This window comes from Pelophylax lessonae, assembly GCF_965119305.1.
Source record: "Pelophylax lessonae genome assembly, chromosome: 1".
In the NCBI taxonomy this organism is placed as follows: Eukaryota; Metazoa; Chordata; class Amphibia; order Anura; family Ranidae; genus Pelophylax; species Pelophylax lessonae.
Window position 1 is genome coordinate 368,807,491 of NC_138768.1, and position 24,438 is coordinate 368,831,928.

At 44.2% G+C, this 24,438-nt stretch overlaps 1 protein-coding gene across 1 annotated transcript in view; it reads left to right on the top strand.

The window, feature by feature from the left end:
- Positions 1-2,242: 2,242 nt before the first annotated feature.
- CEMIP2 (cell migration inducing hyaluronidase 2) overlaps positions 2,243-24,438 on the top strand; it is a 179,424-nt gene continuing 157,228 nt past the window's right edge. Inside the window, exon 1 of the mRNA XM_082265489.1 lies at positions 2,243-2,358. The gene's annotated coding sequence lies outside the window, so the exon portion shown is untranslated. The remainder of the gene's footprint in view (positions 2,359-24,438) is intronic.

Below are 24,438 nucleotides of genomic sequence, written 5' to 3' on the forward strand. Positions count from 1 at the left end.
ATCAGTATACAGAGGTTTACTTCTTCTGAGAGATATTAAAGGAACACTCTAACCACCGTGATCACTTCAGTGATTTAAAGTGGTCATGGTGGTAGGAGTCTCAGAAACACTGCACATGCTGGGATATTTACAGTTATTTGCTAGGGGTGCAACTAGCCCCCAGCACATATGACTTAGACACCCAGAAAATGTCATGTCCTTATTCATACATGTAAAAATAAGGACATGACATATTATGACAAAACATAACTAGTTATTAAAAAACATATTGCAACAATTTACACACGCTAATGCACATACCTATCTACTTATTTTGCTGACTGCTGGCGGTTACTGCTGGCGGGTACTGCTGGTGCGGTTACTGCTGGCAGGTAATGCTGGTCATGTGGGTACTGCTGGTCATGACGTTGGGTACTGCTGGTGGGTACTGCTGGAGGAAGCAGCGGCTGCAGTAAAGAGCAGAGCCGCTGCTTCCTGAATGGCTCCTGTCACAGGCAGAGCGCTTTTCATATCACTCCCCCTGTGACAGAGTCGGAACTATACAGGAAGCAGCGGCTCTGTCACTGACTGCAGACATTCTAAGTCTCCCGTAGCAGCCAGGAGATCGCACGGCACTGCAGCCTAGTGCGTGCCCATCCAATGCAGCCAAAACAGTGCCCATCCAATGCAACTTCACCAGTGCATGCCCATCCAATGCAGCCTGATCAGTGCCCATCCAATGCAGCCTCACCAGTGCATGTCCATCCAATGCAGGTTGATCGGCGCCCATCTAATGCAGCCTCACCATTGCATGCCCATCCAATGCAGCCTGATTAGTGCCCATCCAATGCAGCCTCACCAGTGCGTGCCTATCCAATGCAGCCTTACTAGTGCATGCCCATCCAATGCAGCTTCATCAGTGCATGCTCATCCAATGCAGCCTGATCAGTGCCCATCTAATGCAGCCTCACAAGTGCATGCCCATCCAATGCAGCCTGATCAGTGCCCATCTAATGCAGCCTCACAAGTGCATGCCCATCCAATGCAGCCTGATCAGTGCCCATCTAATGCAGCCTCACAAGTGCATGCCCATCCAATGCAGCCTGATCAGTGCATGCCCATCCAATGCAGCCTGATCAGTGTCCATTCAATGTAGCCTCACCAGTGCATGCCCATCCAATGTAGCCTCACCAGTGCATGCCCATCCAATGCAGTCTGCAGTGAAGAGAGAGGAGAGCCGCTGGATTACAGAGCGGGGTTCTCCCGCTTACCCGGCGACCGCTGTCATACGAAGTCCTGCCTCCATGTCACCAATGTGTCAGGGGGCAGTGGGCCGCATTGCCTGCGGTTCCGGGCCGCATTCGGCCCCCGGGCCGCAGGTTGGACATGCCTGCTCTAGATGGCCTTGTTCCGGCACTGGTGCCATTATAGCATCACACGTACACATACCTCCCAACATTCTGAGATGGGAATGAGGGACGCCTATAAGCAAAAGTATACAGGTATAGGACACACCCCCTACCACGCCCCCTTAAAGGAGAATTGTACCCAGATAAATGATTGGTAAGTGCTTTTAAACCACTACTATTTCTTTATATCGGCTTTTGGAATTTACAAATTCAGAAATTTGATGAAAGGTGTATCACTTTAAAACACTTTTTGAAAGATAAATAGAGCATTTTCTATACATCTCTATAGATCAGAGCAAAATAAGGAGGAAAGAGGGACATTGTTCCAAATCAGGGACAGTTGGGAGTTATGCATACATATGTGTGTAATGCTAGAAATTGAATGGCTGCATCGGGGGCGCGCACGGGGGCGAGGGAAAGGGGAATAAAGTAATGTTCTATAAACATGGATTAAACGAAGGGAGAATGGGCGGAGCTGGAGTGCAGAAGGCTGGAGGGGCGGAGCTGGAGTACAGAAGGCTGGAGGGGCGGGGCTGGAGTGCAGAAGGATGGAGGGGCGGAGCTGGAGTACAGAAGGATGGAGGGGCGGAGCTGGAGTGCAGAAGGCTGGAGGGGGCGGAGTTTAAATCCCAGCCTAGAGTCAGGGGAATCGGGTGTTCTTGAGGAAAGCAGTTTCGGCACAACACCGGCCGGCCGGCTCCTGCACAGGGGGCAGCACGCCACACTCACACACACACACAATACAAAGTGAATAAATAAAGCAGCCTGGCAGGCAGCAGTTCCTTTGTTGTGTAGAAGGAAGCTCTGGGTCGGGGTGGGGAAGGCGGCCGAGACGTCATTTCTGGGAGGAAAACTTTGTACAGCAACCGGTGCCTTATGTGAGGAGAGAAGAAGAGCCCGGTGACTGTGCCATGGGAAGGAGGGCAGCAAACAGCCTGGTGCACGTGTGAGCGAAGCATCCCCATCCCCGGTAAGTGGTCACAGTGTGTGTGTTTGTTGGGGGGAGGGCAGAGGGGGTCTCATGTGATTCATCCTGCTGAGGACTTGTATGGGCACAACAGACTGCGATCTCTGATCATGTGATCTGCTCTCCTTTCTCCTACAAGAAGGAGCTGGTGAACTACAAGAGCCAGCATTCTCCTCTCAGCCTGTTCATCACCATTGGCAGAACTTCCAGGGAGCTCATGGTACATAGCTATGAACACTAAGGAATGGGGCGTATTTCACAACCACTCTATAGTATAGGTCTGGACATTGTTTCCAATGATGACAGTCAGATGAAATCCATTAGTCATCAAATGTAGAAAGGCAAACTTTGATTTCTTGTCTGGTGATCAGTGAAAGCATGCTATTGGTCTTTGGAAAAGTGCCCCCTTCCATTGGTGATCAGTGGAGAAGGGTCTCTGTAAATCGATGGTAAGTGGGAGGACCACCTTATGTTGGCGGTCATTGGAAGAAGGGTCCCCTTCATTCATGGCAATTGGGAAAATGCATCTGGCATTGGTGGTCAGTGGGGGAAGAACCACCTTCCATTGGTGGTCAGTGGGGGAAGAACCACCTTCCATTGGTGGTCAGTGGGGGAAGAACCACCTTCCATTGGTGGTCAGTGGGGGAAGAACCACCTTCCATTGGTGGTCAGTGGGGGAAGGAGCACCTTCCATTGGTGGTCAGTGGGGGAAGAACCACCTTCCATTGGTGGTCAGTGGGGGAAGGAGCACCTTCCATTAGTGGTCAGTGGGGGAAGGAGCACCTTCCATTGGTGGTCAGTGGGGGAAGAACCACCTTCCATTGGTGGTCAGTGGGGGAAGGAGCACCTTCCATTAGTGGTCAGTGGGGGAAGAACCACCTTCCATTGGTGGTCAGTGGGGGAAGAACCACCTTCCATTGGTGGTCAGTGGGGGAAGAACCACCTTCCATTGGTGGTCAGTGGGGGAAGAACCACCTTCCATTGGTGGTCAGTGGGGGAAGAACCACCTTCCATTGGTGGTCAGTGGGGGAAGGAGCACCTTCCATTGGTGGTCAGTGGGGGAAGAACCACCTTCCATTGGTGGTCAGTGGGGGAAGGAGCACCTTCCATTAGTGGTCAGTGGGGGAAGGAGCACCTTCCATTGGTGGTCAGTGGGGGAAGAACCACCTTCCATTGGTGGTCAGTGGGGGAAGGAGCACCTTCCATTAGTGGTCAGTGGGGGAAGAACCACCTTCCATTGGTGGTCAGTGGGGGAAGAACCACCTTCCATTGGTGGTCAGTGGGGGAAGAACCACCTTCCATTGGTGGTCAGTGGGGGAAGGAGCACCTTCCATTGGTGGTCAGTGGGGCAAGAACCACCTTCCATTGGTGGTCAGTGGGGGAAGAACCACCTTCCATTGGTGGTCAGTGGGGGAAGAACCACCTTCCATTGGTGGTCAGTGGGGGAAGAACCACCTTCCATTGGTGGTCAGTGGGGGAAGGAGCACCTTCCATTGGTGGTCAGTGGGGGAAGAACCACCTTCCATTGGTGGTCAGTGGGGGAAGAACCACCTTCCATTGGTGGTCAGTGGGGGAAGGAGCACCTTCCATTGGTGGTCAGTGGGGGAAGGAGCACCTTCCATTGGTGGTGAGTGGGGGAAGAACCACCTTCCATTGGTGGTCAGTGGGGCAAGAACCACCTTCCATTGGTGGTCAGTGGAGAAGGACCTCTGTAGATCGTTGGTAAGTGGGAGGACCACCTTAAGTCTGTCTTCTTTCATGGCAATTGGGAAAATGCATCTGGCATTGGTGGTCAGTGGGGGGAAGGACCATCTTTCCATCGGTGGTCAGTGGGAACAATATTTCTTACAATGATGGTAAGTGAGAGAAGAACCGCCCTACATGGTCATTGAATAAACCTCCTTTTAGTAAGTGGGAAAAATTTCCCGTACATTGGTAGATAATGGCAATGGCACTACCTTACATTTGTGGTCAGTGGGAACACTCCTTACAGGGGAGGTCAGAGGGAGAAGGACCACCCTATATTGGTGGTTCCTGAAATGAGGACCTCCTTGCATTTGTAGTCAGTGGAAAAATGCTCCTTACATGCTTGGTGGTCAGTGGGCAAAGGACCAACTTATGTCTGAGGTCAGTGGGAATAGTACTTCTTACAATGGTGGTCAGTGGGAGAAGGGCCACCCTATGTTACTGGTCATTGGGAACAGTAGTGCTTACAATAGTGGTCAATGGGAGAAGGACCAACTTACATCTGTGGTAGTTGGGAATAGTACTCCTTACAATGGCAGTCAGTGAGAGAAGCGCCACCCTGCATTGGTGGTCACTGAGGACCTTGTTGCACTTGTAGTCAGTGGGAACATTGCTCCTTACAGAGGTAGTCAGTGGGAACATTGCTCCTTACAGAGGTGGTCAGTGGGAACATTGCTCCTTACAGAGGGGGTCAGTGGGAACATTGCTCCTTACAGAGGGGGTCAGTGGGAACATTGCTCCTTACAGTGGTGGTCAGAGGGAACATTGCTCCTTACAGAGGGGGTCAGTGGGAACATTGCTCCTTACAGTGGTGGTCAGAGGGAACATTGCTCCTTACAGTGGTGGTCAGAGGGAACATTGCTCCTTACAGTGGTGGTCAGAGGGAACATTGCTCCTTACAGTGGTGGTCAGAGGGAACATTGCTCCTTACAGTGGTGGTCAGTGGGAACATTGCTCCTTACAGTGGTGGTCAGTGGGAACATTGCTCCTTACAGTGGTGGTCAGAGGGAACATTGCTCCTTACAGTGGTGGTCAGAGGGAACATTGCTCCTTACAGTGGTGGTCAGAGGGAACATTGCTCCTTACAGTGGTGGTCAGAGGGAACATTGCTCCTTACAGTGGTGGTCAGTGGGAAGAATGTCCCTTACAGTGGTGGTCAGAGGGAACATTGCTCCTTACAGTGGTGGTCAGTGGGAACATTGCTCCTTACAGTGGTGGTCAGAGGGAACATTGCTCCTTACAGTGGTGGTCAGAGGGAACATTGCTCCTTACAGTGGTGGTCAGAGGGAACATTGCTCCTTACAGTGGTGGTCAGAGGGAACATTGCTCCTTACAGTGGTGGTCAGAGGGAACATTGCTCCTTACAGTGGTGGTCAGAGGGAACATTGCTCCTTACAGTGGTGGTCAGAGGGAACATTGCTCCTTACAGTGGTGGTCAGAGGGAACATTGCTCCTTACAGTGGTGGTCAGAGGGAACATTGCTCCTTACAGTGGTGGTCAGTGGGAACATTGCTCCTTACAGTGGTGGTCAGTGGGAACATTGCTCCTTACAGTGGTGGTCAGAGGGAACATTGCTCCTTACAGTGGTGGTCAGAGGGAACATTGCTCCTTACAGTGGTGGTCAGAGGGAACATTGCTCCTTACAGTGGTGGTCAGAGGGAACATTGCTCCTTACAGTGGTGGTCAGTGGGAAGAATGTCCCTTACAGTGGTGGTCAGAGGGAACATTGCTCCTTACAGTGGTGGTCAGAGGGAACATTGCTCCTTACAGTGGTGGTCAGAGGGAACATTGCTCCTTACAGTGGTGGTCAGTGGGAACATTGCTCCTTACAGTGGTGGTCAGTGGGAAGAATGTCCCTTACAGTGGTGGTCAGAGGGAACATTGCTCCTTACAGTGGTGGTCAGTGGGAGGGGGGACCAATCTTATAGTATTGGTAATTGAATGAAGAGCCTGCATACATTGGTTGTCAGTGGGAACAATGCTCCGTACATTGGTGGACAGTGGGAGAAGGACCACCTTGGAATAAAGGTAATTCTAAGAAAGCTCACTTACTTTGGTGGTCAGTGAAAATAGTTTCACTTTACATTGGTGGTCCTTTTGCATTGGTGGTCAGAGTGGAAAATACTCTTTACATTGGTGGCCATTGGGAAGAATGATCCCTTACATATGGCTATATTACCAATGACCATTCTGTTCTCTATAGCTAAGATGCTGGCATGGTTAATTGCTCTAAGAACTCCCTATTAGTTGAGAAAGTCTGCTCCAGCATGAGATCATGGTTCAGAATTTGCAAAGAAACTTCCAGTGGGACAGTGTTGTCAGAGTGTCACAACAGAGCTGTCAGGACACAGGGATTTTCATTACAAGCAAGAGCTTCTGTATTCTGTCCTGTCAGACTCATGTTAAAGCAATCCTGCTTCTAAAAATGCCAGCTGTCAGCCTGTTTTTCTAATGCAGTTGGCTTCAGTACTTTCAGTCACTGGCTTGGAACACATGGGCAGATCAAAAAAGTCCAGAAGCCCTTATCTACTTACTAGTTCTGGGTCAGGAAATCAAAGTTATACAGCAAGAGGGTCTGCATAGCAGCCTACATTGTGCAGAAGGGAAAGATCAGCTAGGATTCCTTCATAACTGGATTCAGTTAAAGAATGCTGCCATAGTACAAGAGACTTGTTAGAAAAGGACGAGTTTCATGTCCATATAAAAAGCCAAGTGGCCTGCAGATTATTGCATGCAGTCTGCGGATCCCAATGTGCACCTGAGCAGCTGCAGGTTGCCATGGGTAAGATACATAGGCAGGAGCTGGAGATCAGAAGGCTTCTGGCAAGTTCCACTTCTGCAGTGATTTCTCCTGTCTCTGTATATACTTATGGAGTGTGAGATTGCTGTGTGCTCAGGCTTGTATGTGTGTGCTAGAGGTAACAGCTGGGATTCAGGGCTTTTGTTCTACTGTTTTTAACCATTTGCTCTGTCAGACAGACATTTGTACTTGGTGGTCTCAGAATAAGATTAGTATGGCCTCTACATGCTCAATTTTCCTCTTCCCCTGTGTTTTTCCTCGGTGCCAGTACTGGATAGAGTAGTTCAAGCAACTTCTACCAAGGGTCTCATCTCCGATACGTATTCGGCTCTATTAGCAAGCACGTTTTTAATAAATTGAATTTGCCCGCCATAGAAAAATGGGAATAGGCTATTGGGCCCATCTCTAAGGATGCTTGGGAAGACATTCTCTGGGTAATTCCCTCTGTGTCTATTTCTCTTTCACATAGGCCAACTCAGTTTTTTAAATTTTGCATAGGGCATATAGAACCCCAGAATTCCTGTGTGCTGTAGGTCTAAGAGCTGATTTGGCTTGTCCTGATGTGATAACTTGGGGTCCCTTGTACACTTACTATTGCAATGCCAAAAGCTCCAGAGGTATTGGGCGGAGGTTGTGGGAACACTTAATGGGATTTTAGGTGTGGATCCTTTTTTATGCTTTTTTGGGCTATGTTGACATTCCAGTATATGTCACCAAAGCGGACTACTGTCATACAAGCGCTATTTGTGGCTCGAAGACAAATTGCCCTAAAGTGAACCTCCCCACATCCTCCAAGCATATCTGACTGCATCTTTGGGCGGCACAGTGGTGTAGTGGTTAGCACTTTCACCTAGCAGCAAGAGGGTCACTGGTTCGAATCCCAACCACGACACTACCTGCCTGGAGTTTGCATGTTCTCCCTGTGCCTGTGTGGGTTTCCTCCAGGTACTCCGGTTTCCTTCCACACTCCAAAGACATGCTGGTAGGTTAATTGGATCCTGTATAAAAAAATTGGCCCTACTGTGTATGTATGTGAGTTAGGGACCTTATGGCGCTTTTCCACTGCATGGAACCGAACGGTTCGGCTTGCTTTTGTGCTTTTCCACTGCTGGTACCGCATGGTACGGTGTAGGAATAGTTCGGTATGGTACGGTACGGCAGCGCTTTTCCACTGCATGGAACCGAACGGTTCAGCACGCTTTTGTGCTTTTCCACTGCTGGTACCGCATGGTATGGTGTAGGAACGGTACGGCGGCGCTTTTCCACTGCATGGAACCACACGGTATGGCTCTCTAAAACAGTACCACCTCGATTGTGGTTCCAACAGGTACCATACCAGTACCATATCCCACAATCCTTTGCATGCAGTCACTACTAGCCACTGATTGGTTAGAGAATCGCTGTTATCCCACCCACTTAACTTTAGTACTACTTTAGTGGAAAAGCAAACCATACCGTACCGTACCGAACCGTTCCAACACCGTACCATGCGGTACCAGCAGTGGAAAAGCAAACCGAGCCAAGCAGGGCCGAGTAGAGCCAAGCTGGTACTTGCAGTGGAAAAGTGCCATTAGATTGTAAGCTCCTTGAGGGCAGGGACTGGTGTGAATGTACAATCTATATATGTAAAGCGCTGTGTAAATTGACAGCGCTATACAAGTCCCTGAAATAAATAATAAATAAAATCTTTGATATCAATAAGTGCATCTCCAACGAGAGACATACCATCTTTCTCAAAAATCTATCTAGGAAATTTGATTTAATTTGCTGACCATGGGTAGCTCATGAGTCCAGTATTGAGTTAGGCTATAGGCTGTGTTAGCATTATTAGAACTGTTTAGTTCATTAAAAGTAGGCCACCTAAGCCAATGTTAGATGTTTGCTGTGTGTTTTTTTCCTCTCCTCTCTCTCCATTAAATTGTGGTTTTTGAAACCTGATGTTTTTATGCATATTCCAAGTCATGACTTTGAGACATGTCTTGTTTGTTTTCTGTGTAAACAAAAAAATTGAAACTAAAATCTGATTATAAAAGATTATTATGGCATGTACTGGGCACACGATCTTTAGTGTTAGAGATGATTCGATATGATGTGAAAGGTCATGGCAATGGTATGTTTACATTTTGCTAAAAGCAGTCTGTCCCGCACCGTACTTTTCATGGTCAAAAGTAAGTGATATTACCTTTTTTATTGTGCAAGATAAATTTTTTTTCATTAGAACATTTGGGAAACTTACAACTCAAAGCAGAACCTTCACTCTCGAAATGGTAACAATGCATAGCTCTACATACTCAAATAACTTTGCACACTGGCATTACTAAAATCCAGTTATTTAATACATAGTGACACATTTTCCACCTTCTGGATTTTCTTAGGACTCTTGCACACTGCTGCCTTGGACCATACAGTATATTAAAGTCTGGGCATATTTTTCTGTCTGAGCAACAGGTGCTGCATACAGTCATCCCATAGACTTGAATGGTTATTGGGGGTATACGCTGGTAAACTCATACATGCTGAGAAATGTAAAACCCCAAACACAGTCTGCTTTACATTGTACAACATCAGGTGGCTGTGTGCATGAACCTTTAGGTACTGGTGACTAAGCCACTTTCTTCCAGTTGCCTCCTTGGAAGGTTACCAGTGCCTTCCAGGCAGTTTCCCGGCATGAAATGCAAGTTCTTGCAAACTTTTTGGACCTTTTCAGGCCATGCCAGACCGCTTATGTCCAAATGCACAGAACATGGCGTGAATGTCATCGGTGGCCCGGTCCCAGAAAGTCATCGGTGGACCGGTCCCAGAAAGAAGCCTTCTGATGTAAAATGGTGGCACTAGATCCTAAAGCTTGGACTGGACAGAGTAGTCAGAGGTGGAATTTCTTATGTACGAGGTAAGGGTAAGAAGGCTGACTATTTGGCTTTCTGAAAAACGAAAATTATTTAATGCTGCCCCTAAGTAACAGGTGAGAACGTGGGAGGTCCACTTTAAGGAATCATACTTAGTACAACAAATTTCCATAATATATCAGTAACAACTAGAAAAAAAAAGTTTGAGACAAACTTTAAGTTGGCTTGAGAAAGCCTGACCAGAAAGTTTGAAAAGTTTAGATCGATCGATCGATAGATAGAAAAGGTTTGAAGATCAATCGATCGATAGAAAAGGTTTGAAGATCAATCGATCGATAGAAAAGGTTTGAAGATCGATCGATAGAAAAGGTTTGAAGATCGATCGATAGGAAAGGTTTGAAGATCGATCGATAGAAAAGGTTTGAAGATCGATCGATAGAAAAGGTTTGAAGATCGATCGATAGAAAGGGTTTGAAGATCGATCGATGGATAGAAAGGGTTTGAAGATCGATCGATAGATAGATTAGATGAGTTTGAATGAGTTTAAATTGATTAGCATCAAAGCTTGATTGCGTCTAATGGGATTTGGAGCTTGGGTCATCTGAACATCCTGTCAATGAAAGTCTATGGGCAACCGTAACTCAAACCAGTCTGAAAAGATATAGCACACGAGTCAGAACAGTATGAAGGTCTGTGCCGAGTTTGGAGTATGTAGCTTGAACGGTCTAGGAGGAGATAGTGTCCAAAAATTTTGCGGCCAGAAAAATAATAAGAAGAATAATATTACGTTTAAATACAATATTAGTAAGTTGGCTGTCCCAAGCCAACTTAATTACTGCAAATTTCCAGCGTACTGGAAAATATGTTCAGCTTGCTTTTACTATTGGGCTTTAAATTAGATAAGAGTAAGGCTGCATTCACATGTCCGCTTATAATCGCGGGCAGAACCGCCGCGGTTCCGCCCGCGATTCGGAGATTTATTGCAAATCGCGGGACGCCTAGCGTTGCCCGTTGATTTGCAATAGCCCCCCAAACGCCGAGCGATGTTGCCGCGATTTACGCCCGCTGAATCGCGGCAACATCGCGCAAACAAAATCGCGGGACGCAATACGCTCCAAAAAAGTACAAGAGCTTCTTTGGAGCGTATTGCGTCCCACGATTTTGTTTGCGCGATGTTGCCGCGATTCGGCGGGCGTAAATCGCGGCAACATCGCTCGGCGTTTGGGGGGCTATTGCAAATCAACGGGCAACGCTAGGCGTCCTGCGATTTGCAATAAATCTCCGAATCGCGGGCGGAACCGCGGCGGTTCTGCCCGCGATTATAAGCTGACATGTGAATGCAGCCTAAGGGTGACTTACCTTATGTACTTTGGATGAGGGCCATGCCGGTTTGGTATTTTCTCACTAAAAACTCTTTGGCATTTTTGCAGTTTATAAAAGATCTGCTGGTTGATAGTCAGCTTCAGGGTTAAAGATTATGCCTACCTCATTTGACATATATGGATATCTGTCTACATAAAAGTAAGCATTGCAGTATAAATATTCCATTGCCTGTATATATAAATTTCCTGATGGGTCTTGGCACAGCAAGCTCTGGTTCACTTACCACAAGTATTGGAGCGATGGCACTCTAAGAACAGAATTCCTTCTTTCAAATTATTTGCAGATGTGTGTGTGTTTGTCCAGGATTATTAAAAACTTGGACACACTCAGAAAATGGATATTGTTACTGAAAGAAAAAAATTCACGATTCTGCAATTATCACTCTAAGCTTTTGTAATCCCGCAAATTTTGCTACTTGGAGGTTTTCATTATTGACACACATTGTTGCATAGCTATGTAGGTAGGAAAATTGAAACATCTATTGCTCATCTAGATGTATCATTTTTGTTTCCTTTTTCCGGAACAAAAAAAGAAGCTGAAAATATGTTTTGACACTACAGGGTAGCATGTGGTTAGCATTTTTTTTTTTTTTTTTAATCACTTAGTAATGGGCTTCTGGATTCAGTTTCTGCAGGGAACACCTCTGAGTGGATTTTTCTGGGTCTATGTACGTTTTTGTTCTGTTGTTCTTCACACAGTCGGCATATAAAACCCAAAACAAGTCTGCACTGGTGTCTTTGCAAAAATGACCAACTGCAAGCAGGGGTCCAAAAAATATATCCACACTTCAGCATTAAAAATACAGTATCTCACAAAAGTGAGTACACCCCTCACATTTTTGTAAATATTTTATTATATCTTTTCATGTGACAACACTGAAGAAATGACAGTTTGCTACAATGTAAAGTAGTGAGTGTACAGCTTATATAACAGTGTAAATTTGATGTCCCCTCAAAATAACTCAACACACAGCCATTAATGGCAACAAAAGTGAGTACACCCCTAAGTGACAATGTCCAAATTGGGCCCAATTAGCCATTTTCTCTCCCCGGTGTGATGTGAGTGTTTGTTATAAACATAGCACTGTTTTAGTTTTAAAACGTGTACGGGGGAGGAGCCTGTACGTAATCACACCGATTCCCGGATACAGGCAGATTCTGATGTGTTGAGAGCCCGCACTGCTTGAAGTGCAACTAAATGGAAGTGTATTACCATTGCTTATATTGAATAAACAACCCAGCCTAGCAGAGAGCACTAGATTCTTCTCTTTATTTCCACACCGATGCTGCACACATTTGGAGAACGGAGCAGGAGGCGGTGATTGGAAGACCAGGCTATTTGAATTGTCTAAAGGCTTGCTTTGACTCCTAGGAGTCTATCCTTGAGGTGAGCTGCTAGTTTGTCACCAGCACTTGGAGCACTTTGAGTGGAGCATGCAGCACCTTTAATCACGTGTATGAAGGAAGATTTTTAGTCACAATTTTTTTGACACTATCTTTTATATGTGATTGGGGACAATTTATTATTTATTAGTGATTCTTATATCACCAGATTGGGACAATTTTGATTGATTTACCACTGGTTTTTCACATGTTATTGATTTTTCACTTGTAATTGAAACACTGAATTATCTTCATTTATTTATGGTCACTTGGCGCAGCAATATTATTAATTAAAGGTAATGTACTGGCCAAGCATGTCTCCAGACCTAAACCCTATTCAGCATCTGTGGGGCATCCTCAAATGGTAGGTTGAGGAGTGCAAGGTCTCTAACATCAACCAGCTCTGTGATGTCGTCACGGAAGAGTGGAAGAGGACTCCAGTGGCAACCTGTGAAGTTCTGGGGAACTCCATGCCCAAGAGGGTTAAGGCAGTGCTGGAAAATAATGGTGGCCACACAAAATATTGACACTTTGGGCCCAATTTGGACATTTTTACTTAGGGGTGTACTAACTTTTGTTACCAGCGGTTTAGACATTAATGGCTGTGTTGAGTTATTTTGAGGGGACAGCAAATTTACACTGTTATACAAGCTGTACACTCACTACTTTACATTGTAGCAAAGTGTCATTTCTTCAGTGTTGTCACATGAAAAGGTATAATAAAATATTTACATAAGTGTGAGGGGTGTACTCACTTTTGTCAGATACTGTATATGCATAAATAATATGTTATTACTAGATTTTATATAAACCTCAAAGGCTAGCTGTAAGTCATGTTTACATTATGCAATCATATTAGGTGCTCAAAGTGGTCACCATTAGCATCCAGACACCTGATTTGGCCGAACTACTGCATGAACAGCATTGACAAGAATGGCCATAGAAATTAATTGCTCTGCACAAGGTTTCAATTTCTTCCTTTTGATGTTTTTATAAATCTAGTAATAACATTTTTATGCATATGTTTTTTCATGTTGAAAGGTGGATACATTTTTTAGGTCCATCTATATCAAAGACACATAAAATTAATATGCAGTGCCAGTAAGTTAAATACAGTTGGTGAAAAATACAAATACTATAATCCAATGTCCCACAATAAAGAAACTAAAGCCCCGTACACACGTAGTGATTGTCGGCCGTAAATATTCGGCCAACGTCCGATCGGCCAATTGTCGGCTTGTTAGTATGATGCTTCCGACAACCGACTGCGACTTTTCGGCCGAACAGAATCTGTCGTGCAGGATTTAAAATTTTTGTTGGCCAACACCAGAACGGCCGATTGTTCCTCAGTCAGTACAGATTTCGGCCGACAAACAGCAGATGAGCAAGACTGGGCATGCTCAGAGAAGAAAAAACACACGGAAAGTTAACCATCACATGACATCACTTCTGCGGTCGGCTGTTGTTGGCCGACAAAATTCGTGTGCAGTTTTTAGCACTTTTCAACCGACAGGACAGCACCGGACAAAAGACGGCCGATCGTTCGGCCGACGATCGGTACGTGTGTACGGGGCTTAAGTGTCCACTGTGCAGTTGTATGTCCAAAAGGAACTTCTTTAAAACTCCAAAATATGCAATTCCATATGAAAACCCTCATCTATGTACTTCTCACCACCAAGTCAAGCCAGCCAAGGAGGCTGACCAGGTGATGAAGACACATAAAACGAGACATGATGCGCTTAGTGCCGGTTCACACTGAAGCGGCACGATTTCGGGGGTGACCTGTGAAGTCGCGTGCACCGCGACTTCGGCACGACTTGCACGGACTTCATAAAATGAATGTCTATGCAAGTCGCTCCGAGGTCGCCCCGAAGTAGTACAGGACCCTTTTTCTAAGTCGGAGCGACTTGTGTTGCTCCTATTAGAACCGTTCCTGTACCACACAATGGACCGCGACGGTGCACGACTTGTCAGGGTGACCAAGTCGCCTGACAAGTCGTACTAGTGTGAACCGGGACTTATAAAACCTTGTTTTTATGTTTTTATTTTTATTTTGTTATCTGGTAAGCGCTCCACAAGCTTGTGAGGTCAACTTTAGTTTTCTAGAAAGTTTATGCACATGCAGAAGGTAAGGAGGTAGACAGTACCAATCAGGACCGATTATCCAACCTGCTAGATAGATTACTATTCCAATACTGCCACCTGGGACAACTCTTAGAAGTGACCCGTTAACTATATTCTTATATCTGTGTGTAGCTTTAGGGCTCTTTCACACGGGCGTTCCGTATGTCCGTTTTTCATCCCATCCGTTTGCGGATGAAAAACGGACATAATGTATCTCTATGTAAATACGGATGTCATCGGATGATCATCCTCTGACATCCGTTTTTTGTCAGTTCAGTTCAGTTTTTTTGAACGGAGGAGAACCCTATTTTTTCTTCCTTTCAAAAAATGGAACTGAAGCAAAAACGGATGTCAGTGGTGTCATCCGCAGACATCCGTATTTACATAGACATGCATTATGTCAGTTTTTCATCCGCAAACGGATGGGATGAAAAACGGACATACGGACCGTATGACACAAGTGTCATCCGTGTCCGTTACAAAAAAAAAAAAGGACCTGATCGGGCAAAAAAAAAAGGAACGCCCGTGTGAAAGAGCCCTTAGATAGTTTAGGCTTGGTTTGATGTGTCTAAATATTTAATGCTAATCCAAAGGGCAGACATCAGGCAAACATGAAGTGTATTTAAAAGTTGTATTGTGCTCCTGTATTGCAAATCTTTAGTCATATAAACATTTCTATGGGTCTTTTTAACCTAATTAGCTTGATTGAAGTTACCCCTATATGCAATCCCTCCGAAGTCTGAGATTTGGATGGAATTCTTGTTTGGACTGGGTGGTCACAACCATGTCACAAGGCATTAGCTCTTAAATCAGGAAGATCTCTAGCTCAATGGACATGTCTGTTTAGTTTTATATTCATCATTAGATCTGGATTGTTAGTTCCTGTTTGAAATACATTAGAAGCCTGCTTTAACAACTGACTACAAACACGGGGAAGAATTTTGTTTGGTATTCTGTATTGTTTGTAGTCCACTTCTGAGTTTTTTTTTTTTTTAAAGATTTGATTGCATTTTCCCAAATACCCTATAGGCTTTAGCAGAAACATGCTCAAAAGACCTCAGCAGGATTTGACTGCTTTGTTATAAATACCAACAAGAGGTCAAAAGAATTGGCTTGCGTTGACCTAAGGTATTTAAAAGGCATTCAGAACTTCCTAAACTGCCAAACTCACGGACAGAATGTTAAAGTGCATTCTAAATATGACAACGTTTACTAGCCAAACTTATAACAATGCCTGGCATGCAATAAAGTGTGCTCAGGTCAAGTTGCAAAAAACAAAGGGGGGCTGTATACAGCCTGATTAATACACGCAGTATGTTTTGGGCATTGCCTTCAATAATGTAACTGTGCAGGGGAGCAAGAATGAGAGTTTTTGTTCTGAGACATCGATACCTAGTGGACAATGTGTGCACCCCTTCAACTTCTTACTGAGAGTGTACTGCATCCATTAACTGGTTGAGTTAGGTAAAAGGGCATGCCAGGTCCATTGGAAGCCAGATCTTGTATAAACAGCCAAAAACGACACCACACCTTTTTCTGAGAAAGGTCTGCTACCAGCCAACCATAGAGAAGCCCAAATGAGGTCAAATATGCTAGCGAAAGTGTAGCCCGACAACTTTATTTTCTAACATATGGGGGTTATTTACTAAAATTGCAGAGTGCAAAATCTGATGCATATCTTCATAGAAACCAATCTGCTTCCAGGGTTTATTGTCAAAGACTAATTGAACAAGCTGAAGTTCGAAGCTGATTGTCTATGTCCAGCTGCACCAGATTCTGAATGCTCCAGTCTTAGCAAATCAACTCCACATATGTTCAGGCCAAATATACATGTGGTGATCACTTCTAGACTAAGGTTGGCACCCACATTGAACTTCTGTAATATGTTACAACATGGATTGAAAAAATGATGACTCTATACACTGTCAGATGTGGTCATTACATTACTGGATCTTCCAGCTCATCCAGTTACCTAGGTGTCTGACTTTCTAGCTGAATCTGAAACATCTGGGCATTGGACACTAAAGATAATCAAGACTGTTGTGTAAAAATGCCCAACTGTGTACAGGCAGGTTATACAGATTTAAATTACCATTGCAGTGGCACCTAAATTTGATGCCAAAAAAAAAAAAGTGTATGTAAAGCCGGAGGCTCGCTCCCGCTGTATTCAGTCACAGTGGGAGTCGCGCCAGGGGAGGAGCAGCGGCGATCGCCGCTGCTCTTCCCCGATCGTCGGGGAATCGAGTCTGGAGATCCGCCCGCTTGTGTAAACAAAGCGGGCGGATCTCCTAAGTGACAGACAGGGTCAGATTGCAGGGTTCAGCATAGCTGAACCTGCGATCTGTCCTTGTGTCACTCAGTCACCTCCCCCCACACACGTCAGTAAGCACCAGGCATACATTAACCCCTCCCTCTCCAATAAAATTAACCCCTTCCCTGCCAGTGTCATTTTTACAGTAACAGTGGATATTTATAGCACTGATTACTGTAGTAATGTCACTGGTAACCCCAAAAGTGTCAAAAATGTCAGTCAAGGGTCCGATCTGTCCGCCGCAATGTCGCAGTCCCGCAAAAAAATAAATAAAAATAAAATCGCAGATCGCCGCCATTACTCGTTAAAAAAAAAAAAAAAACACCAAAAACAGAAATCTTTCCCTTAGTTAGTAACGCAATAACTTTTGCGCAAACCAATCAAAATACGCTTATTGCGATTTTTTTTTTTTTTTTTTTTTTTTTTTTTTTTTTACCAAAAATATGTAGCAGAAAACAAATTGGCCTAAAATGATAAAAGATTTAGATTTTTACATTTTTTTTTTTTGGGGGGGGGGGGGGGGATTTCATATAAAAAAAAAATGTGAAAAATATTGTTATTTTTTCAAAATTGTCGCTCTTTTTTTGTTTATAGCGCAAAAAGTAAAAATAGCACAGGTGATCAAATACCACCAAAAGAAAGCTCTGTTTGTGGGAAAAAAAGGACGTAAATTTCGTTTGGGTACGGCGTTGCATGACCACGCAATTGTCAGTTAAATTCGCACAGTGCCGAATCGCAAAAAGTGGCCCAGACGTAAGACAGCAAAGTCCTCCGGTGGTAAAGTGGTTAAAGAATAGTTAAACGAAAAAAAGGGCAAAGAAGCCAGTTGGGACTTTAAATTGAGGTGTGGTCAAACATGATTAGAAACATTGATAGATAATGACAAAGACCAGCAGAAAGTAATAAACGCTATTTTATTGAACTGTCTATGGACCAAAATACGGGTAACCAAGTTGCTCACTGTAGCCACATATCCCATGGTAATGGAGTATACATGAGTAAGACAAAATGGGGGGCTTAATGGTACACGACAGGAATACATGATAATGCGTTATTCTCCTGGTACATACAAAATATTAAAAATTGTAAACAAAGGTCTGAGGTACATAATGTAATAACTTGTGATGGATAAAATAGCCTGTATGCAGCTCGACGCGTTTCGTGACTTAGTCACTTCTTCAGGAGCAAGGCAGGGTACAAGTATCTATAGAGAAATAATACACATAATAAGTAATAATATGAATGGTATGTAGATAAACCTCACACAAATTATGGGAGGTATAGCTTACAGTGTGCTGGTATGAAGTCCAAAGGAATGGATCCCAACCGGGAACTGAGGGAACGATGCCCACAGGCATCAGGCAGGTATAGGAACATAGAGGTGTTTAATGTGAATGGCTCCATAGAGGGATCACCGACAGCCACAATAAAGCACAGCAGCAGGAAATCTGCAAGGGTACAGGGGTAATAAATGTCTGTATACATAGTAGATATTATAAGAGTGGTAACAATTAGGGCATGGGCTGATGGTGAGAGCCAGAGAAATTAAAGGACCAAGGGGGTGATAAAGATAGAATAGGAAGTGAAGTAAAAAAGGAGCCAGAGCTCAAGTGTAGGTAATGACCCCAATAAATAAAGATGAGTAGAAAGTGTAGAGCAACATAAAGCATGAGGTGACTAGTACCGTGAGATAAGGGTGAGTGTGCTTCGGAATGAAGAGTGACCACAAGGAAGACCCAAAATGCCAAGTAGTTGATAAAAAATGAAAAGTACATGTGAATACTATGTGACAATGGGGAAAGTAGGGCATAGAAGGAAGTGAATACCTGGAATGGTGCCAGAGTGGGGATCGTCCCCAGCGTCACGCAACTGCACATACACAGGGAAGCCGCCGGAGTGACAGAAGCCGCCACGGCAGCCTCCATATATGCGCAGGATGGAAAATCACATGGCGGGGCACGGACGCTCAGAAATGACGTCACATCCCGCACGGAAAGCGTGGCGCCGATGTGCTGCGGCCGCCACCCGCCCTCCAGTCTAACCCCGCCCACATGGGTAGGGGGAAGAAGGGGAGTGACAGGGGGAGGACGGAACACATCGCAGTTCCCGGGAAGGAAACAACCCCGGGACAAAGCCAGCAAACTGTAATGTGAATCGTATCAACACAGTAATTTAAAGAATATATATGCTGAGAATGAAGGGCTTCTTTGCCCTTTTTTTCGCTGAATGCAACAGGGATGGAGACTCCACTGGTCCGGAGTCTCATATAAAGTCCCAAATTCCCCCTCCCCTTTTTGTAAAGAATAGTTAAAACCCGACAGCTTTTTCTATGTTCTGTTGGGAAGATTTCCTCTCACGTGCTGTCCTAGCCACTTGAAGACCAAGCCTTTTCTCGCACTTTTTTATTTACAAGTTTAAATGTAGTATTTTTTGCTGGAAAATTGCTTATAACCCCCAGAAATATATATTTTTTTAGCAGAGACCCTGGGAAACCTAATGGCAATTGTTGTAATTTTTAAGTCACATGGTATTTTTGCAAAACTGCGGAAAAATCTTTATTGGAGAATACAAAAATCACAAGATAAATACAGGATAACATATCCCTAGTTAGTATACAGTCACATCTCTCATGATGATTATTTTTAACCCGTATCGTCATAACATATTACTCCAAATAAAGTCAATGAGTTTCGCATGAGTGCTTCCTCAGGACCTTTTTCATATGTTCATGATGGAGTGACCTGAGAGAGTACAAGTAGAAATATCCATCTAATAAACTTACATTTGTATATGACTAATCAACTTTTCCAATGCACAGACTTGCATATCACCCCATGATACCATCCATCTTCCAGTGATATCACCCCAAGATACCATCCATCTTCCAGTGATAGGCCAGTTTTGTGGCTGAGGGTGTAAGAGATATATTGTATAGTGTGGAGATCCTCTTTTCTGTACCACATATCACAGCTAACAAGGGGATAAGTGTTAACCTAGGGAAGGTAATGGGGAATTGAGTTTGCAGGGCATGTAATTGTAGATACTAAAGTGGCATACAAATGGGAACTGAGATTAGTCTTTCAGTAAATGAAAGGGCTTGAGGCCATCTGATGTGAATACATGTTTATTTTTTTTCTTTTATGCACCTGCACCCCTGGTGTAGCTGTGTTGCAGAGCTTTGCAACTCAAAACTCCTGTGGTGCAAGCATATTTTCTAGTGTGTTCTGGTGCCAACTCATTTAAATGAAATGTGCTGCCTTAACAAAATTCCGGGGAATTCAGTAAAGCAGCACCATCACTTTTCTGGCAGTTTCTTTAGAACTATGTGTGCCTGATTCAGGCAAGCATTTGTATCAGTTTCAGTAACAGTATTGATATTTGTGACAAATTCAAGCAGTTTTAACTACCACCACTGTTAGTGTGACCAGGACAGATTTTTAAAGACTTGCCACCAGTTCACAGATTAGGAAACTGGTGGTCATTTAGACCACCTCTCATCTGGCTGATGGTTTCCTGGCCAAAAAACAAAGGGGACTGGGATAGTGGTGAAGCCATTACCCTGATATAGAAAAACCCATATTTGCGAAAGGACATGTCACTGGGTGGGCGGAGCCTGATGGAATACTGAGCTCCCCATCAGGACCAACTCACCTTTGGTCACAGTGGCAATGAGGGAGAGAAGGAGTGTCCAGTATGGACACTTCAACCTTAGTGCCTGACTCAGACAGATTAATGAACTCCCCTCTGAGAGGTAAAGTACGTGAATCGACAACTTTGGAGTGCTACAACGGAATTCTGAAGGGTTTCTAAGAAACCCTTTATGAATTTTCCAGGCTACCAAGTCTGTGCTGCCAGTGAAAATAAGGAGAAATGAGCTTGGTCTCTACTGGGAACTTCTCCACTGTGCCTGCTGCTCCAAAGGACAGGTTTAAGGTTGCGTGCACACAAGCGTATGAATTTGTTAAAAACAATGCCACAAAAAAAAAAAAAAAAAATGCCTATAATGTTCCTATAATGTTGGATATGTATGTGCTGGAATACATTTGTGAACTCAGGTTTGGGGCTTTTTTTTTTTACGCCCAAAATGCTACACCTAAAATAAGCCTGTAAACAACAATAAGCAAATTCGATAACCTAGAGCTGCTGTCAGAGGCAAACAAAAAAAGAAAAAGTGGAAGAAACCATATTTCTTCCACCCGTGTACATGAGTCCTTAGGCTCTTTTACTGCTGGTTAAGAAGACCTTTATTTCAGTGACCATAGTCTGGGAACAGGTGGGCTGTACGTTTCAATTTTTCTTCACATTTTTTCTTCTTTCCGGGGGAAGGTTCGGGGGGGGGATATTAAAAGGTTTTAAAAGAAGGATGGGTCTAGAACAGCCCTTTTCAACCAGGGTGCCTTCAGGGGTGCTGTGGCAAAATGCCTGGAAACTGCCCAAAAATTGTATACAAGCAAGCAGGTGGAACAAGCCTGCCTATTAGTTACATAAAGCCAAAGGTTTTCATTGTGCGCCATTAAAACCTTTAAGCCACCAGTGTCCTGATAAAGGTTGATAAGGAGGACGTTGGGCACCCGCACAAGTGCACAACACCCTTGTTTACCCCTTTCCATCAGCACTGGGGTCACATTAGCTGAGGAGCGAGGGGGAGAAACTGAGGGAGAAAAACATTGGAAAACTAGCCAGTACCACTGTGCAAAGGCGTTTGCTTTGGAATAATAAATTACCACCGATGTTGGGGGCCCTACGCATATGGGTGTTGCTGCATTATGTAAAACTATTAATTTTGTTTTTTAACCACTTTGCCATATTTTGCGATTCAGCACTGCGTTATTTTAACTGACATATGCGCGGTCATGCAACACCGTACCCAAACGAAATTTATGTCCTTTTTCCCCCACAAATAGAGCTTTCTTTTGGTGGTATTTGATCACCTGTGCGATTTTTTTTTTTTTTTTTTTTTTTTTTTTTTTTTTGAAAAAAAGAGCGACAATTTTGAAAAAAAAAAGATTTTTTTACATTCTGATATATAACATTCCCAAAACAAACTTTAAAATCAAATTTTTTTTAACATTTTAGGCCAATTTGTTTTCTGCTACATATTTTTGTTAAAAAAAAATCACAATAAGCGTATTTTGATTGGTTTGCGCAAAAGTTATCGCGTTTTCTAACTACGGGAAAGATTTGTCATTTTTATTTATTTTTTTTTTACTAGTAATGGCGGCGATCTGCAATTTTTTTTTTTTTTTTTGCGGGACTGCGAAATTGCGGCGGACAGATCGGACCCCTAACTGACATTTTTGACACTTTTGGGGGTACCAGTGACATTACTACAGTAATGAGTGCTAAAAATATGCACTGTTACTGTAATAATGACACTGGTAGGGAAGGGGTTAACTTTATTGGTGATCAAGGGGTTAAATGTATGCCTCATGCTTACTGACGTGTGTGGGGGGAGAGGGTTGTGTGACACAGACACAGATCGCAGGTCCAGCTATGCTGAATCCTGTAATCTGTCACTTAGGAGAGCCGCCCGCTTTGTTTACTCAAGCGGGAGGATTTTCTCACTTGATCCCCGACGATCGGGGAAGAGCGGCAGTGATCACCGCCTCTCCTCCCCTGGCCTGACTCCCGCTGTGTCTAAATACAGCGCGAGCGAGCCTCCGGCGCCACGCGCGCCGCCGAGTGACGTAGGTCTACGTCGCCAGACGATAACGAGCCACTGTGCCGCAGTACCAGCTCAGTGAGCGGTCGGCAAGTGGTTACGTTTTTTAGAATGGGGTGCCTCGAGATTTGTGCGGAATTCTAAAGGGTGCCTTGACTGAAAAAAGGTTGGGAAACTCTGGTCTAGAATAATTGAGAGATGCTTTATGAATCTTGGGGGCTGTTTAATGCTCATTGCATGTTTAAAAACATCAAACGCCTTCATTTCGCTTTCCTTGTTGACTCCAATGCACTTTAAGCAATATCAGGCAATCATCCCTGTCATCTTTTTTAATAGCTGCCTGTGTGTGTTTCTGCAATAGTTCTTCCAAGTCACGTGGATGTTTTCCTATTTAGCATTACCAGTAATATGTTTGTCACAGTGCGTGTGTGCCATTTGAGGTGTGATGAAATAGTCACTTCTGCTTGCAATCAGGACAGGAAACCTGTTTTACAACACACTGAGCGCTGCCTCTCCTCTATGAGACTTTGATGTCCCCTCAGGCACTCAGCAGGTTATTATATTGAAAGATTAGATGTAAAAATTGCTTCTGCTGCCCTGACCTGAGCCCCATTTACCATCCATATGGAAACAGCAGCATGCTGAAAATGATGAAATGAAAGTTGTTGCTTGGAAGGCCTGAGCTGGTGTGTATTACAACCACAGCATACATTCCAGCTCTCCACATGTCTACTGTTAGGCCTAATTCCTGTACATTAATATCATCACTTGTGTCGGCATTCACGAGAAGATGGAAAAGGCTCTTAAGGTAGACCTGTTAGTAATACTAAATTCATACTAATGGTGTATTCTAGAGATTAAGACAATGGTTTATTCTATCCAGTAAATTCATTGAGGCTCTGAGTGCAAATGATGGAATGTAGTCATTACACCAACAGTTTCCAGCCAGAAGAGGACAGATGACCTGAGAAGAAGGTCAGGCCAATTTTAAGGAGCATTAGACTTCTTGGGTGTTACTTGTTCTTCCAGTGGTGTACATGTAGGTCAGCGATGGCGAACCTTCGTACTCCAGATGTTTTGGAACTACATTTCCCATGATGCTCCTGCACTCTGCAGTGTAGTTGAGCATCATGGGAAATGTAGTTTCATAACCTCTGGGGTGCCAATGTTAATCTGATGCAGGCCATTACAAAGTCTGGATTTGGAATTACACCCCCCCCCCAATCATTTATGGTCCACGATTAAACCTTGCAGTAGCAGTGATGGGAGATCTGAAGATTTCACAAGGTTCATAGCAGGACTGCATGGGAATGTAAAGGTCCTAAGGAGCGAAGCTTCTGCTATTTTACTCAGTTACTCGCCATAAAAATCTTTTTTTTTTCGTTTTTTTCCCCCTTAATTTACGGACACAGCACCCACCCCTCTATTGGCATTTATGCTTTCTGACGCTGCTTTTTTTTTTTTTTTTTACTCCATTAGATTGTAAGCTCTTCTGAGCAGGGCCCTCTAAATCCTCTTGTATTTTATTGTATTGTATATGTACTGTCTCCCTCTAATATTGTAAAGCACTGCGTAGATTGCTGGCGCTATAGAAATCCATAATAAGTGGATGCCTATAGCAGAGAAGGGGGGGGGAATTTATGCCAGAAGGGATTGGCCATAGGCGGTAGGAGTTATTTTTTTAAATCAAAACAGTGCAGCGCTATCAATAAAGAAAGTGTCCAGCACTATCATTATTCGCAATGAGAGGAAGTCCCCAGGTGATAAGGTGATTCATGCACAAGTTAAGATAGGATGTGCTCAACTCAGTGCTAATGCAGCTTAAACTC